Source organism: Acomys russatus, chromosome X (genome assembly GCF_903995435.1).
Source record: "Acomys russatus chromosome X, mAcoRus1.1, whole genome shotgun sequence".
NCBI lineage: Eukaryota > Metazoa > Chordata > Mammalia > Rodentia > Muridae > Acomys > Acomys russatus.
Window position 1 is genome coordinate 65250507 of NC_067169.1, and position 18706 is coordinate 65269212.

The 18706-nt window shown below is 40.1% G+C and overlaps 1 pseudogene; it reads left to right on the top strand.

The window, feature by feature from the left end:
- Positions 1–9639: 9639 nt before the first annotated feature.
- LOC127185602 (protein SET-like) lies at positions 9640–10482 on the top strand (annotated as a pseudogene).
- The last annotated feature ends 8224 nt before the right edge of the window (positions 10483–18706 follow it).

Here is an 18706-nt window from a genome sequence, read left to right on the forward strand (position 1 = left end):
AGGAAACAACTTCCTGAACAGTACACCAACAGCCCAGGCCTTAATGTCGACAATTAATAAATGGGACCTCATGAGGCTGAGAAGCTTCTGTAAGGCAGGAGACACTGTCAAGAGAACAACGCGACAGCCTACAGAATGGGAAAAGATCTTCACCAACCCTTCATTTGACAAAGGTTTAATATCCAAAATACGTAAAGAATTCAAGAAATTAAACACCACAAAACCAAACAACCCAGTTGCAAAATGGGGCTTGGAACTTAACAGAGAGTTCTCAACAGAGGAATCTCAAATGGCCGAGAAACACTTAAAGAAATTTTCATCCTCGTTAATCATCAGAGAAATGCAAATCAAAACGACACTGAGATTCCATCTTACACCCATCAGAATGGCTAAGATCAAAAACTCAAATGACACCACATGTTGGAGAGGATGTGGAGAGAGAGGAACACTCCTTCACTGCTGGTGGGAATGTAAACTAGTACAACCACTTTGGAAAGCTATATGGTGCTTTCTCAGAAAAATGGGAATAGGGCTTCCTCAAGACCCAGCTATCCAACTCCTTGAATATACCCAGAAAATGCCCTACCACACAACAGGGACATATGCCCAACCGTTTCATAGCTGCTGTATACATAATAGCCAGAACATGGAAACAGCTTAAGTGTCCCTCAGTAGAAGAATGGACGAAGAAACTGTGGTATATTTACATGATGGAATACTACTCAGCTATTAAAAATGAGGAATTCCCAAAATTTGTGGACAAATGGATTGATCTAGAAATTATCATAATGAGTGAGTTCACTCAGAAGCAAAAAGAGACAAACTGTACATACTCGCTTATTTCAAAACACTAGTCCAAGGAATACGCACCATGAAAATCTTTACTTACCAAGAAAGTGGGTCAGAGGAGAGGATATCTGATTGAGACTTTAGGCAAGAGTAGCATGGAAGCAAGAGGAAATAGTAGGACACACAGGTCCTGGAAACCTACAAGAAGAACTGTATGACAGGCAGATCTGGGTCTTGGGGTCCTCCTCAAACTAAGGCACCAGCCAAGGAGAATATAGGCAGTAAGCTTCGAACCCCTACCAAGACCTAGCCGACGAACATGATACTCTCCACCGTTGAGTGGAGAGTGAGATCTGACTCTCACACCAACTCTGGTGCCCCTTTTCTGACCATGTCTCCCGGATGGGGAGACCTGGTGGCACTCAGAGGAAGGATAGCTAGTTACCAAGAAGAGTCTTGATATTCTGAGAGCATATATAGGGGGAGGAAGTCTCCCTCGGTCACGGACATAGGGGAGGGGAGAAGGGGAGAAATGGGAGGGAGGGAAGAATGGGAGGAAACAGGGGAAGGGCTAATAACCGAGGTGTAATATAAATAAATTAATAAAAAAAAGTAAAAAAAAAAAAGATATGTAAAATAGGTATGCAAATCAAATGTTTAGTCAAAATAAATGATAAAAAATTTGAAAAAAAAATAAAATCTATAAAATCTACAGCAGTACATGTCTTTAAATTTATAACAAAAAGATTATAATTAGAAATCTATACATGGATATCTATACATGTGATTCAACTTTTGTTTAGGGAATATGTACATGTAGCTGGGAAGCAAGTCTCACTTAAAAAATGTGTAACTACTAGAAACACAAATGTTTTAAAATAGCAACCATGGGGCTTTCCTTCATCTTGGCTAGTTAACTCACCAGGATATAAATGTCCACATGGCTTGCAACCTACTGTGTGATTTCACTATCTTAAGATGACCACATGGTATTAAGCAACAATAATAAACATCTCAATCCTACTAAGTCTTAGTTTATTATTGTAGCTAAAGACTAAAAAAGCAACAAGTTTCAAATATTTTATATTATTATGGATTTTTATATGATGATAGAAATTCAAGGTTACACTTGCTACAAGATTCAATATATGTGATTCAGCACTTGTTTAAAATATTCTGTATATAATGATGAAATTTCAAGGTTACAAAGGTCTATTCAGACTAACAAGATCTATTTTAAGATATATGTCTATATACTCAACCATGTTCATAGCTGCTTTATACATAATAGCCAGAACATGGAAACAGCCTCAGTGTCCCTCAGTAGAAGAATGGACTAAGAAATTGTGGTACATTTACACGATGGAATACTACTCAGCTACTAAAAACAAGGATTTCCCAAAATTTGTGGACAAATGGATTGATCTAGAAATTATCATAATGAGTGAGTTCACCCAGAAGCAAAAAGAGACAAACGGTATATACTCACTTATATCAAAACACTAGTCCAAGGGATATGTACCGTGAAAAACTTTACTTACCAAGAAAGTGGGTCAGAGGAGAGGACATCCTATTGAGACTTTAGGCAAGAGTAGCATGGAAGAATGGGGAAATAGTAGGACCCACAGGGTCCTGGAAACCTACAAGAAGAACTTTATGACAGGCAGATCTGGGTATTGGGGTCCTCTTCAAACTAAGGCACCAGCCAAGGAGAATATAGGCAGTAAGCTTCGAACTCCTACCAAGACCTAGCCAACGAACCGAATATTCTCTACCTTTGAGTGGAGAATGAGATCTGACTCTGGTGCCCCTTTTCTGACCACATCCCCTGGATGGGGAGACCTGGTGGCACTCAGAGGAAGAATAGCAAGTTACCAAGAAGAGACTTGGTATTCTAAGAGCATATATAGGGGGAGGAGGTCTCCCTCAATCACAGACATAGAGGAGGGGAGAAGGGGAGAAGTGGAAGGGAGGGAAGAATGGGAAGAAACAGGGGAGGGGCTAACAGTCGAAATGTAATATAAATAAATTAATAAAATTAATTTTAAAAAGATATATGTCTAACTACTTCTGTCTTTGCTAATTGCTCAACACCAAGATGCTAGGAAATTTAGATAAGGAACAATTTTTGTTTGATTAATAAGGTATCTTTGGTAATCATGATCTATAAACTTCTAAGCTCTAGTCAGGTTCACAGTAATATTTATCTAGTTTCTTTGTCTTTTAAGCTTTAGCTGATTGTATGAAGTAAGTCATACAGCAAACTATGGATGCCTATAATGGTAAAATAAAATAGGATCAGTTAAATTGGACTGTATCTATGATTAAAAGTTATATTTTGATACTAAAACTGCTGCAATTCAAAGTTGTGATTTTAAAGGCTAAACCTAATGTCCTAGTCTTACAAAACCTACTAAATTATTGTAGACTGTTAATGATAATTAAGAAATGCAAGTCAATCACCCTATAAATAATCAAATCCCTTAATGTGTTCAGAAATATATTTGCAGTCATGCTACAATTAATTACAGGAATAAAATGTACTATGTCTCCTATATCCGTTTTTATATTAAATAACTAGAAACAAGCAAAGTTTGTCTATTTAGATATAATTTAGATAGTCATGTAGTCCTCAAACATTTCCGAGATCTGCAGAATATCACATTTAAAATGTTTATTTTGTTCCCACTCTCCACTCAATTGTGGAGAATGTCCTGTCCATTGGCTAGGTCTGAGTAGGGGTTCGAAGTTTAATGCACATATTCTCCTTGGCTGGTTCCATAGGGTGAGCAGTTCTCCTGGGCAGGCTACCAAGAAGAGACTTGATACCCTATGAACATATACAGAGGTAGGAGGTACCCCTCAGTCACAGTCATAGGGGTGGGGAATCAGAGGAAAATGGGAGGTAGGGAGGAATAGAAGGATAGAAGGGAGGGATAACAATTGAGATGTAATATGAATAAATTAATAAAATATACTTTTAAAGAGATTAATTTTAAAAAGTTTTTCATGGTAGAGAGACATCAGCTTCTGGCAGAACCACTAATCTCTTCAATAGAATGTAATTAGCACAGAAAAACCTCAACCTGAACCTTACTTTAAATGTGGCGAAGCTGGCCACTAGGCTGCAACCTCCCCTTAACCTTAACTGCTGACAGTACCTGTTCAAACTGTGGACAGGCAAGATACTCCAAAATTGACTGCCTCACTTTGCCTAGACAAAGGTAAGATAGTGCCCCCAAAATTCCTGCTTCATAAGAAAGTTTGTCAAACCTTCTGAGCATGCTGCCAAAGAGGAACCTTGGGTGACTGTCCAGGTAGCAAGTAAGTCTCTTGCCATTTTTAATAACTTCTCTCCATACTCAGGTTGAATTTATTTTCACATGTCTCTGATGGGTTTGAAGACTATACTAGTGAAAGATTTTTCAGTTTAAAAGCAGAGAACAAGGTATAATATGCCTTCTCAGTTATCTTCATGTGTAAAAATCAGACCACAAACCTCACATTCCCAGAATTGCTACCAATAAGTCTAGACACAGTCTACCTTGTTACCAGACTCAGAGCACAGGTTTCAAAGCAATTTTTTGCTTTTCCTTTATCTAAAGAAACTTGCTTTTTAGTGACTTCTTCCAGTAATCAAACACCTGTGTCTCATGGTGACTTATTGGAAAGGAAAAAATTGTAATGGTTATGTAAGGTCTGAGGTTATGTAAGTTTAAGTTGTAAGGATATCTAAGAAAATGTCTTAGGATCTAAGAATGTGTTTTAAGGTTGAGAAATTCAGGTTATGAAGCTTGGAGGATGTAAATGCTGAAATAGTGATTAAAAAGTGATTTAGTGACTTAAGGTATAGAAAAATGCTTCAAATTTCCTCTTCTTGCTATACTACTGTCATTGTAAGATGTCAAAGGTTCAAAGTTTTAGCATTAATCAATGGAGTTCTGATTAGCTATTAATCTAACTCTGGTAAAGACTTCCACTGTACAATCCACTATTATAATAATCACAAGCTCAAGATTTTAAAATTCCTTTGGTTGTCTTCTAAGTAGACATGCTTTTTAAAGGTGCTTCTCATGCCTCCAGTCTTCTGGATAAAGGGAAGAAGACCCTCTTTCACAGTTTGCTGTCATACTGAAAATCAAGATCAAGTGAGTTTTCATCCTTTCTTCTCCACAGAAGGTTTCTGTTCTTTCCCATTAATTTTGTAAGAAATCAATGAAATACACTATCTATGACTTGCTGTATTGATAGTCATCGCAATTGTTATGAAATATAATGCAGCAGGTGGGCATCTTTAGCAGAGCCATGCAAAGTTGTACCTCTGATAAATTATGCCATGATGCAAATATGTTGTAAAAGAAGTTTATTGACGGAAGGGGGAAGATGAGGACCTGGGGAAGGGATAGAGACAGACACATGGATATATAGACAGACAGACAGACAGGGAACAGAAAGAGACCTATAAAGGCAGAGAGTGAGCGTGAGCGATGGGGCAGAGAGGGGCAACACACAAAGAACAAAGAGAGGAAATGCAAAAAATAAACACAGGGGCAAAGAGAGGGGGAGAGAGGGAGGGAGGGAGAATGAGAGAGAGATCTGCAATGGCTGGCTAGGGGATCTTTTATCTTTGGCACACACATGGTAGCAGTGGCAGGTAATTGTGGCAGCTGATAGTGTAAATAGTCGCTAGGTCCCTAAGAACAGGCCAGTGAAATTGGCTGTATACTAACATTGTTCTCCTTCTAATTAATTATTAATGCCGAAATATGAAGGAGTGATGGAACAGGAATGAGGGCCCTCTGTTCTTTAGACTGCTTCCTGTTCTCTGAGGGTCAAATTATCTTTTGGGAACCTATGAAAATTGGTAGGTCATGTCTTTGGAGCACTGGCTATTTCACATGCTGTCTAGGCAACTGTCAGTCTGAAAAGAAAAATAACACATAATTCCCTTCCATCAGGCTTATTGGAATGATCAGAACGCAAATGTAAAGGAAAACATTAGACAGACACTGCACAATAAAAGAAAAATCTAAACACTATGTGGCTTTAAGGTAGATAGTGTTTTATATTTTAGAAAATAGCTTTAGAAAGAGTGAGAATTCTTGTGTAAATGCCAAAGGTGGAAGTGGGGTTATCCCTGACACTTTTGCCTACTTATGGGGCCCTTTTGCTCCTACTGGGTTTCCTTTTTTAATCTTGGAGTGGTGGTATGTGCCTAGTCTTATTGTAGCTTGTTATGCCGTGTTGGATTGATGTCCCTGGGAGGCCTACTTCTTTCTGTAAGGAGGAGAGATGTGGAGGACAGAGAAGGCTGGAAAGAGAAGAGGCTTGGGGAAGGGGATGGAAGGGAGTGAGAATAAGAAAGAGGTAAGGAGAGTTTGAGAGGGACAGCAGGGAAATAATGCTGGACAATATTCTTCAGAGAGTATTCATCTTCAAGGCAAACCCATCTGAGCAGTCTTCTTGAGGAGTCTTAAACCAGTTTCCAGAATAAAGATAAGGTCCACCTGAGTGGACCAGGAAAACAAACAAACAAACAAACAAAAAGTGCCACCTATCAGTATCACTTATCTAGCAGTGACTGTTCAATGATTTACTGTTGGGAGTAGAAAGTGACCTATTATATAAACTTGTTAGGGTGAATTGAGAATGCAGAGACATGTGATTATATTAAAATCTCATCAGGAAAAACAACCACAAAAAATAGGCCCAAGAGTTTATAGAGAAATGTTGTGTGACAAAATTTTTTCTGGGAAGATGCAACAGACCCATCTACTTGCTACAAACAGGGACCACAGGACAAACCAATGTACATATAGCACCCAAGTAGAATTTCATGAGTCAGTAAGTTTTATTAAGGTTTCTTACTAGAGAAGAAATGACTGAAAGACAGCTGCATGACCAAAGTCTGCCCCAGCATGGGTGACAGCTCACAAACCTGAGAACCTGGACCACACTGCATAGTTTGCAGCAAGCTCAACAAGCTGAAGAGTGTCCCTTTCCAGTGACTCAGTTGGTCTAATTCTCAGGTGGTGGGTGATTTCTGCTTCTGGTAACCTAGTCTGCTCTCAGAGTCTTCTTTGAGCTTTTATCACTTACTCTGGCATGGATGGGTTCATCTTATAAAATCTTCTCAGTTTCAGGGATTTATATTGAGTTGTTTACTCTCCAGTTTAAGGAACTTCCATGAAGGATGAATTGTTTCAGTTCCAATGACTGAAATGGGTTATACAGCACATTACAGAACATGTCCCTGCAACACATTATAGAATATGTCTGAACAAATAAAGTCTGTGACTTCCTCACCTGAATCTTACCTTCTGTTGAGATGGTGTAGTCCCACAACAACCTACTCTCTGATTTCTGGGATATTCTTCAAAGACCAAGGACTTCTGATTGCTTCTGGTGATTTTTCTGAAATCTGTCATACCCATTCTCCTATCTTGAGATGGGCTTAAATGGCCATTTCCTCCTAATGACTTGGCTTAGGCTTTCACCTAGCAGCTTTTATCTGCAGCTTCAGTCTCAAACCTCATTCCAGTGGTTCCAGTGGTAACTGTCTCCAAGCACTGATTTGGTCCACTTTCTTATCAATACAGACTCATCTATACAAGCCCACATTTAAGCCTTCTTCAAGGCTTCTGAAACCGCATTATTTTATATTCATCCTGTAAACCATATACACATACAGGTTTATTTACTGTGTTGTATGATGTCCATGTTAATATAAATAACTAAAATTAGATTAAAAGAAGCTACATTTGCCAGGAGTGGTGATGCACGCCTTTAATCTTAGCACTAGGGAGGAAAAGGCAAGGAGGTATCTATGAGTTCAAGGCCAGCCTGATCTACATAATGATTTCCAGGACAGTCAGTGCTATGTAAAAAGAACCTGTTTCAAAAGAGAAAGAACTTGCATTCATCTCCACCAGGATGATAAAAAACTTGGATTAGCTCATGAGTTATTGTTATTGAAACTTTTAAATCTTGTGAATTTATTGCTATTCTATAAATTCTGACATGTAGAAACACAAACACATTCATCTATGTTTCCTGCAGTGTGCTCACAACCAAAAGTAAGGTGACATAATGATCATATTTTTGATGATCTCAATTTTATTTTCCCTGATATTAATGGTGGCATTGTTTTGGTACTAATATATAGGTTAAAATACAACTCATAAAGCTTCTATTTTTATTTTGAAATTAGAGCATATATTGTGAATTCCATGTAGAGTTTGTAAGTATATATTTTATGATGTCTACTTGTTTTTCAATATCTAATATTAACAATTATAAAGAAATCATTGTGTTTTCCTTCATTTTCTTAATTTTTTAAAAAATTATTCACTTTACATCCTGATCATAGGCCCCTCCCTCCTCTCCTCCCAGTCCCACCCTCCCTCCCTGTTCCCCCTCCCACCTCCCCTATTCCTCAGAGAAGGGGAACCCCCACAAGACTAATAATTTGCATCAGAAGTGAGGGTATCTCCTTCCCCTGTGGCCCAGTGAGGCAGCCCTGCCAGGAAAAGGAAACAAAAAAGGTAGCAGCAGAGTCCATGTCAGAGCCAGCCCACATTTCCCTCACTAGGGTACCTACTTGATGACTGAGCTGCTCATCTGCTACATCTGTGTAGGAAGCCCAGGTTCAGTCCATGCATGATGCCTAGTTGGAGACCCAGTCTCCACACTCCCCTTCTCCAGGTTCTGCTTAGTTGGCTCTGTTACTCCTGTCCTTTCTGAGTCCTCCATCTTTCCTTCCCCTTAAGACTCTTGGCACTCCACCCCATGTTTGACTGTGGGCCTCTGCATGTGCTTCCATCAGCTGCTGGGTGGAGTCACTCAGAGGGCAACCAAGCTAGGCTCCCATCTGCAAACAGAGCAGCGAATTCTCAATAGTGCCAGAGATTGGTTGTCTCCAATGGTTGGGTCTCAGGTTGGACCAGACATCACGTGGGCATGGATTTTATCTATGCAATACAATAATCATAATACAATTTACAGACCCAAAGAAGATAAATAGCAAGGAGGACCCAAGGGAGGATGCTTAAATTTCACTCAGAAGTGGAAATAGAATAGACAGTGAAAGTGGTTAAAGAAAGGGAAATGATAAGAGAGGGAGCATGGAGAGAAATGAGAGTCTATATCAGATCTTGGGTGATTGGGAGCACGAGGACAGAGGGCTTGCAGAGAGAAAAGAAACATCAGGTGGGGGCTTCTCTGTAACAACTAGAGGCCTACAACAGGGAAGGCTCTAGGGAAGATATGAGTAAGGGTGACTCTAGCTGAGATTCCTAGTAGTAGGGGTCATGGAGACTGAAGAGGACACCCTCTAATTAGACAGGACTCCTAGTGGAAGAAGGGGAGCACCAATTTATCCATTTCAGTGAGGGACTTGCCCTGCCTACAAAATGTGCAGGGACAGAGATGGAGCAAAGATTAAGGAAGTGTTTTCTTTCATATATCATTGTTTTTACTTTGTTTCTGTGATGTACTCTTATGATATACTTAGAGCTTGTAAATACTTTGAATTCTGATTTTTATTTTCTAGGCAAAAATAGAAAAGTAACCTGTCTTTGACATACCTGAGAATTTAAAGTACCACATAAAAAGGGCAGGTATCTGAGACTTGCTGAGGCCCATTAAGGCAAACCTATTTCATCCTGGTTAAAAGCATAGACTTTGAGCTCTACTTCTTCCCTGGAATAGAGACCTGACATTTCAAACTAACAAAAAGATTGTATACTATTGTTTCAGGTTTTTAAGAGTTAATCTAGAGTTCCTGCGAGTTTCTTCCTGCTGTGAACATTCGGTCTCTGCCTTCTGGCTTCAGGCTAACTCCCTGGTGCCATGGTCCAGAAAAGGCAATCTATGATCTTGCCTCAGCCCAAGAAATCCAAATGGGTTCCTGTCCCTAAACTGGAGCACACATTGGCCTCTCTCTGGCCTACAGGAAGGATAAAAAGAACAGCAAGAAGCAATGAAGTACAAAATGAAACAGACAGACTTAATGAACAAGCCATAGAGAAAAATTTGTAATAGAACAAAACTATAACAAACTCTGCCAACTGTTTTTTTCAGATCAAAATTGATCGCCAAAATTTTGGTAACAACAATTGTCAACAGTCAACAAGTGTCTACACTGCTTGGGGAGGAGGGCAAAGAGGCTCTGCATTATTTGACCATATTTGAAGTGACAGAATTTGAAGACAATAAATCAGGTTACAAAATAGATTTTTATTTTGATGAAAATCCTTACTTTGAAAATAAAGTTCTCTGCAAACGATTTCATCTGAATGAAAGAGGCCACCCATCTTCAAAGTCCACTAAAATCAAATGGAAGTCTGGAAAGAATTTGACAAAGTGCTCAAGTCAAATGCAGAATAAGGACAGCAGGACGCTGAAGCACGAAGAGCCAGAGAGCTTCTTCACCTGGCTCACTGACCGCTCTGATACAGGTGCAGATGAGTTAGGAGAGGTCATCAAAGACGATACTGACCAAATCCCTTGCAGTACTATTTGGTTCCTGATATGGGCGAGGATGAAGAAGAACAGGCAGAAGATGATGATAATGATGATGATGAAGAGGAAGAAGGGTGAGAAGGTATTGATGAAGAAGGGGGTGAGGATGAAAGTGAAGAAAATGAAGATGAAGGGGAGGAAGGAGAAGAGGATGAAAGCAAGGATGACTAGCACAGAAGACTGACGGATTCCAACCTCATGTCTTCTTTTCTTTTTCTTTTTTTTAAGTTTTCTCCAGTCCCTTGGAGCAAGTTGCAGCCCCTCCTCCTTGTGCTCAGTTGCCCTGTTTTGAGTTTGAGGTCTCTCTTAACACCATAGTTCTCAACTTATTTGTGAGAAAATACCTTGAGTAAAGTACAACAGAAAAACAATCTCCACTTTTTTGGTTTTAAATTCATTTTTATCCTTTCCTGTCTCAAAAACTGTCGATTCAATACCGTATTTAGTGGGAAAAAAAAGAAAAGCCCTCCTATCTCTCTTGGCTCTGCTGAAGGCTGGAGGGTGATAGCACCCTATACAATAGTTTATAGAATTCTAGCCTTTAAAATAAAAAAAAAAATTAGCTCTTTTCCTTTCTCTGTATATTGGGAACAGAGATTAAACTGTATCTCTATGTGAATACAGACAGTTAACATTTACTGCTTTCTCTTGTTTAATAAAAGAAAGAAAGAAAAAAGAAAAAAGGTAGGATAGAACTTCAGCAAAGGATAGGTTTGAGGGGTTTGAGGGGTTAAGTGGGAATTTTAACAACATGGCTTCTCCTTTGGTATGTTTAATTATGATGTAAAAAGACATCCTTGTAGTTTAAGGTGACACTTTTAAAATAAAATTCTCTCCTCATGATAAAAAATAAAACAAAAAAATTTTAAAAAGCTAATCTAGCTAGAATGTTCTATCACCTAGCCAGGAGCTCCCCCATGCCCAGGAAATTTGGTTCACCAGAAGAGGAATGAGGAAGGAATGATGAAATGTACTTTTTTTCCCCAGAAGACTCTCCTCAGTGCAGCTGCTTGCAGTGGTCCTATCAGGTAGCAGGGAAAAGGATCTACTATGCAATCTACTGCTTTTCTAATTCCTAACTTATTCTTTCCTCCCTCTTTTTTTTTCTGTGAATAGCAGAGAAGCCTAGGCAATTGTTCCCTGATTAACTTAGCCTTCTCACTCATTGTCTGAAGCTCTACGCCTTCATATTTTGCCATGTTACTGCTTGACAAGTTCTAATATAAAAGACATATGTGGCAGTTTTAATGAGAATACCTCCCATAGGCTCAGATATTTAAATACTTGAACTCCAGTTACTTTGTATAAATTACTTGAATATTATAGTTTATGACTTTATCTTTTCTGAACAATATAATTTAATATAATCATCTTCCACTGACATAAACCACTAACTTGTGTCTTAATAATTAAATTGTATTCTTCATCAAGACTAGAAAAAACAACAGTACAATATGATGTTATAATTCTATCATCAGGATCGAGTCTTCACATTCAAATTTGAAACTGTTTATCTTTAAAATTTGCCAGTTACCTCATTAACATTATTTTTGTATCATTTTTTCATTATTGTCACTCTTCCTCAAGTTTGACAAATCTAATACTTCGTCTTTCAATTCTCACATTGTCTACTTATCAGTAGGACTTACCACTATTTCTTGAGTTGCTTACCCATCACTTGACACATGAGAGCCTATAATTCTGGTACACTTATCACCCTATTAGTCATCCAAAATAGTAACAGTCATTATTCCACATTTGTGTGTCTGTGAGTGAAGGAGTGAGTGAGTGTGTGTGTGTGTGTGTGTGTGTGTGTGTGTGTGTGTGTGTGTGTTTCAGTCTGTCTGTGAACATTTTTGTGGAGGTCTGTGGAATCAATTGTTTCCTGTCCAATAAGTCCTGTGGAAAATGTGCTTTCCATTGAGAAATGTTGTCAGCCTCATTTGACATTTTTATGTTCATTCATCCTATAAGTGTTCTTAAGAGTCTCTACCAACTAACTACTATTAGAAAATACCATAAGAGTTTGGGTTCCAGTCTCTCTCAGTCCTACGCACTCTTATATCTCAGGGCTTTCTTTAGAGAAGACTCAGAAATGTTGCAAAATCTGGTATAGAGGAGCTCCGGCTCTGGGTGGCAGCTGACATGAACTGTGAAGGGCAGTACCAGCTTCAGTCTGGTAGTCCCTGAGGGCATTGCAGTCATACATCTCCAGGCCCTTCGGCGTCCGGAGACAGTAGATGCTCACGGGGAAGCCACATCTTCGAGTGACCAGCTTTCTCAGGTCTCGGGGATCCAAGATGGCGGCAAGCAGTGTGGACCGTGTTTGGAGGCTCCAGTGAACAATTCAGGGAATTGCACAGATATCTGAGCCAGGAACACCAAGGTCTGAACATCACGGCACTGGGAGTGCTCCACGGTTCCGAGGGACCAGGGTGCGGAGGACCTGCATGCCCCTGCACACGGGAGGAGCGTGGATTTTCTCTGATCGGAGCGGCAGTGGCAGAGGCAGCAGCACCAGCGGCACCATCGGCACCAGCGGCGGTGGCTGAGGTTTGCAGCTCATAGCCTTCCAGTGGAGGCGATTGGTGTGGTGGCTGGTGGGAGTTGCTGCGGGAGAGGGGACTCGGGGCAGGATTTCGGCCTTCGGACCCAGACTGAACTTGGCGGACAGTTCGGCCCCAGAGTCCCGGGTACTAGCCCAGCCCAGCAAGCAATTCTGCAAAACGGACTAACTCAGCTTCGGCCACAGCTCCCCTGCTGTGGCCCAGGCTTAGTTGAGAGCGCAGCTCCACGCTAGGCAGCACCTCAGCTCAGCGGCAGCTCCCCTGCGGTGACACAGTCTGGGCGGAGCACTTGGTTCCACCACAGGAGCTAACTCAGAGCAGCCGCAGTTCTGCTGTGGCACAAGCTTGGCCGAGCACTCAGTTCCAACCTAGGTGCCACCTCAGCTCAGCGGCAGTGCCCCTGCAGTGACACAGTCTGGGCGGAGCACTTGTCCCACCACTGGCGCTAACTCAGAGCAGCCGCAGTTCTCCTGCTGTGGCACAGGCTTGGTGGAGTGCACAGTTCCATCCTAGGCACCACCTCAGCTCAGCGGCAGCTCCCCTGCGGTGACACAGTCTGGGCGGAGCACTTGGTTCCACCACTGGCGCTAACTCAGAGCAGCCGCAGTTCTCCTGCTGTGGCGCAGGCTGGACAGAGCTCTCGGTTCCACCAGCTCTAAGACTCTGATTGGACACAGTGTGCAGTTTGAATCCAGAGTTCCTGGCTGAGATTGGTGGTCAATTCGGGCCCTGAGTCAATAACTGACCACAGCTTGGTGCGTAGTCCCAGCCCAAAACTTCTACCTGGACCCTGTGTGCATTTTGGGCCCAGAATCCCTAGCTGAGCTCGGCAGATGGTTCAGGCCCTGAGAATCTAGTTGAGTTCAGCCCGTGGTTCGGGCCCAGTGTTCCTGGCTGGACTTGGCAGGGAACACAGAAGGCTGTGGATACCTTGGCCTGACCCAACGCTCATTCAGAGACCCAGAACAATTGCAGGATCCACAGCACAGGGGGGCTGAAGATCACAGGCTGTGAGAGACCAGAACAACAGGGCTAACCTCCTAACATCTACACCAGTGAAGCTTTGAGCTCACAGCCTAGGGAAATCGTGAGAAAACAAGTGAATCTATCGTCAGACACCCTCCATACAACTCTGGAAGCTACCCAACAAAAACAAAGACTGCAAGATGTCTAAAGGACAACGAAAAATCATGCGCAAAAAACCCCAAAACAACATGGCGTCTCCAGTTTCCAGCTATCCCAAAGAAAACAACCCAGAGAACTCAAATACAACGGAAATACAAGAAAATGACCTCAAATCCTTAGTAATGAGGATGATAATGGAGGAAACAAATAAAATTGGTAATCAAATGCAGGAAGACGCAGAAAAAAAGGTGAGAGACATAAAAGAAGCACATAGAGTGGAACTGGAAAAATTGCAGGAAAATGCAAACAACCAGATGAAAGAAATAAATAAATCGGTTCAAGCTCTGAAGACCTATAAAGAGGCAATGGAAGAAACTCAGGACTATTCAAAAAATCAGATGAAAGAAATCAAGAAATCAGTTCAAGATCTGAAAATGAAAATGGATTCAATGATAAACACACAGACAGAAGAAAAACGAGAACGTGAGACCTCAGAGAAGAAGGCGAGCAACACAGAGGTGAGCTTTTCTAACAGAATCCAAGAGATGGAAGAACGAATCTCAGGGCTAGAAGATACAAACACAGATATTGATTCAACCATTAAAGAAAATACCAAATATGGAAAACTCCTGACACAAAACATCCAAGAAATTAAGGACACCATGAAAAGAAGAAATCTGAGGATAATAGGCATTGAAGAAAGAGAAGACATCAGACTCCAGGGCCCAGAAACTATTCTCAACAAAATCATAGAAGAAAATTTCCCCAATCTAAAGAAAAAAATGCCTATAAACATACAAGAGGCGTACAGAACACCAAATAGAATTGACCAGAAAAGAAAAACTGCCCGCCACATAATAATCAAAACACAAAACATGCAGAACAAAGAAAAAATATTAAAAGCTGCAAGGGAAAAAGGGCCAAATAACAGTTAATGGTAAACCTATCAGAATTACACCTGACTTCTCAGCAGAGACCATAAAAGCCAGAAGGGCCTGGACAGAGATCCTGCAAACCCTAAGAGACCACAGATGCCAGGCCAGACTACTTTACCCAGCAAAACTATCAATAACCATTGATGGAGAAAACAAAATATTCCATGACAAAAACAAATTCAAACAGTACCTATCCACAAATCTAACTTTACAGAAGGTACTAGAAGGAAAAATCCATCCCAAAGGGTCAAGCTACAACCAAAACTACCCAGGAAACAGATAACTATCCCATGGCAAAAACACAACTACACAAATGCTCGACTGGAAACAACATCAAAATTAAGACTCTTAACAGTCACTGGTCATTAATATCTCTCAACATCAATGGCTTCAATTCTCCAATAAAAAGACACAGACTAACTGAATGCGTACATAAACAAGATCCAACATTCTTCTGCATTCAAGAAACACATCTCACCCATAATGAAAGGCATTACCTCAGGGTAAAAGGTTGGAAAAAATATTCCAAGCAAATGGTCACAAGAAGCAAGCAGGCATAGCCATTTTAGTATAGAACAAAATAGACTTTCAACCAAAATTAATCAAAAGGGATGAGGAAGGACACTTCATACTCATCAAAGGTAAAGTCAACCAAGATGACATCACAATTCTGAACATCTATGCCCCCAATACAAGGGCACCCACATTTGTAAAAGATCTCCTAAAAAGCTTAAACCACACATCGATCCCCACACAATAATAGTGGGAGACTTCAACACACCACTCTCACTGAAGGATAAGTCATTGAAACAGAAACTAAGCCGAGAAATAACATCATTAACCAATTCCATGGGTCAAATGGATCTAACAGATATCTATAGAACCTTTCACCCAAACAAGAAAGAATACACCTTCTTCTCTGCACCCCATGGAACCTTCTCCAAAATTGATCACATCGTAGGTCACAAAGCAAGCCTCAAGAGATACAAGAGGATTGAAATAATACCTTGTATCCTATCAGATCACCATGCTTTTAGGCTGCAATTCAACAACAACAGAAATAACAAAAAGCCTACACGTACTTGGAAACTAAACAACTCTCAGCTAAATGACACCTCGGTCAGGGAAGAAATAAAGAAAGAAATCAAGGAGTTTCTGAAATTCAATGAAAATGAAGAAACAACATACCCAAATTTGTGGGATACATTGAAAGCAGTGCTAGGAGGAAAATTCATACCACTAAGTGCCTTTAAAAAGAAATTGGAAACATCGCACAGAAGCATCTTAACAACACAACCAGAAGCCCTAGAAAAAAAAGAAGCAGAAACACCAAAGAGGTTTAGACGCCTGGAAATAATCAAACTCAGGGCTGAAATTAACAAATTAGAAACAAAGAAAACAGTCCAAAGAATCAACAAAACCAAAAGCTGGTTCTTTGAGAAAATCAACAAGATAGACAGACCATTAGCCAAACTAACTAAAAGGCAGAGAGACAGTATTGAAATCAACAAAATCAGAAATGAAAAGGGAGACATAACAACAGACACTGAAGAAATTCAAAGAATCATAAGATCCTACTTTGAAGGCATATACGCCACAAAATTTGAAAATCTAAGGGAAATGGACGATTTTCTTGATCAATTTCACTTGCCAAAGTTGAATGAAGAACAGATAAACAAGTTAAATAGTCCCATTTCCCCTGCAGAAATAGAAGCAATCATCGACGGTCTCCCAACCAAAAAAAGTCCAGGGCCAGATGGTATCATTGCAGAATTCTACCAGACCTTCAAGGGCGAGCTAATACCGATACTCTTCAAGCTACTCCAAAAGATAGAAATGGATGGAAAATTACCAAATTCATTCTATGAGGCCATAGTCTCATTGATACCTAAACCTCACAAAGACTCAACAAAGAAAGAGAATTTCAGACCAATTTCTCTTATGAACATAGATGCAAAAATACTAAATAAAATACTTGCAAAACGAATACAGGAACACATCAAAGATATCATTCATCATGACCAAGTAGGCTTAATTCCAGGCATGCAGGGATGGTTTAATATATGGAAATCCATCAATGTAATCCACCATATAAACAAACTGAAAGTAAAAAACCACATGATCATCTCCTTGGACGCAGAGAAAGCATTTGATAAAATTCAACACCCATTCATGTTTAAAGTTTGGAGAGATCGGGGATACAAGGCACTTTCCTCAACATAATAAAGGCTATATACAGCAAGCCAATAGCCAAAATCAAAGTAAATGCTGAGATACTCAAGGAAATTCCTCTAAAATCGGGAACAAGGCAAGGCTGCCCACTCTCTCCATATCTCTTCAATATAGTACTCGAAGTTCTAGCCAGAGCAACAAGACAACAAAAGGAGATCAAGAGTATCCAAATGGGAAAGGAGGAAGTCAAATTATCCCTATTTGCAGATGATATGATAGTGTACATAAGTGACCCTCAAAATTCCACCAGAGAACTCCTAAAGCTGATACACACCTTCAGCAAATTGGCTGAATACAAAATTAACTCAAAAAAGTCTGTAGCCTTCCTATACACAAATGACAAGCTTGCAGAGGAAGAAATTAGGAAAACCACACCCTTCACATTAGCCACAAGCAATATAAAATATCTAGGAGTTACCCTAACTAAGCAAGTGAAGGACTTGTATGAAAAAAATTTCAAAACTCTGAAGAAAGAGATTGAAGATGGTTTACCAACTTGTTATATGAATGACTTTTAGTCAGATTCCTAAGGGAATCTCCATTCCATCAGCATTCTGTTCTTTAGGATTCACATCAGAAATTGCAATAAAGTTTGGATTATAAAATTTAAATCTTTTTTTATCTGGTTTCTCCAAAATTCTCCAAATTGACCCCACAGTCCACTTCTAAAGTGTTTTGGACCACATGAGATGATATAATTACAGCAACATTCTCACTCCTTTGTATTATTTTCCTTCCATATTATTAAAGCTAAAATCCTGGGCACCCTATCCCAAGCGTGCCCATAGTACATTGCTGAAACTACTTAAAAGGAGTAAACATGGATTTTGTACTCTGAAATCAAGCTACCAGGCCAGCCACAGTCAGTTGCTTCCATTGATTGTAGGATTCAGGAAGTAAAACATCATAGTGATGAGAATGTAAGATAGGATTCTTTATACTTCTGGTCAGAAACAATGAAAGGACACAATAAAAGTTGGCAGGGTCCGATTATCTCCTTTAAAGAGATGATGATTTATTTTCTCTAATTAGGTCCCACCTTCTAAAGGATTCACCATGTATCAGGAGAGTGAAGGTCTATACACAAAATATTTAGCCTTTGGGGACACTTCAAGTTCAACGTATAAAGAAGTATAGACAAAGGCATGTATCAAGGGAGGTTCTTCTTTTCTGCAAGAGCCTGAATTTCTGATCCCCGAATTACAGTCACTGTGTCAGGCTGGTTGGCTGGATTAGCAAAGAGAACTTAGCCAAAAGACCCAGTGCTACAAAAACTCTTTGTTCCCAGATTCAAGATTTTCCTACTCAACTCAGATGTTGACTAAAACATGGAGACTGAACAAGGAAAAAAATCCTGAATGACCAGTTGAATTCCCATGGAACTGGAATCTCTTTTTCTATACAGATATGGACAGGCACAAGAGTTTGGACTAAAAAGTTCCAATCATTGTAAGGACTGAGGAGCCTCCTTGCTGTCACCAAAATAAATGATCTTGATGTGACCAGAGACACAAAGCAGAGATAACAGAAAGTGCA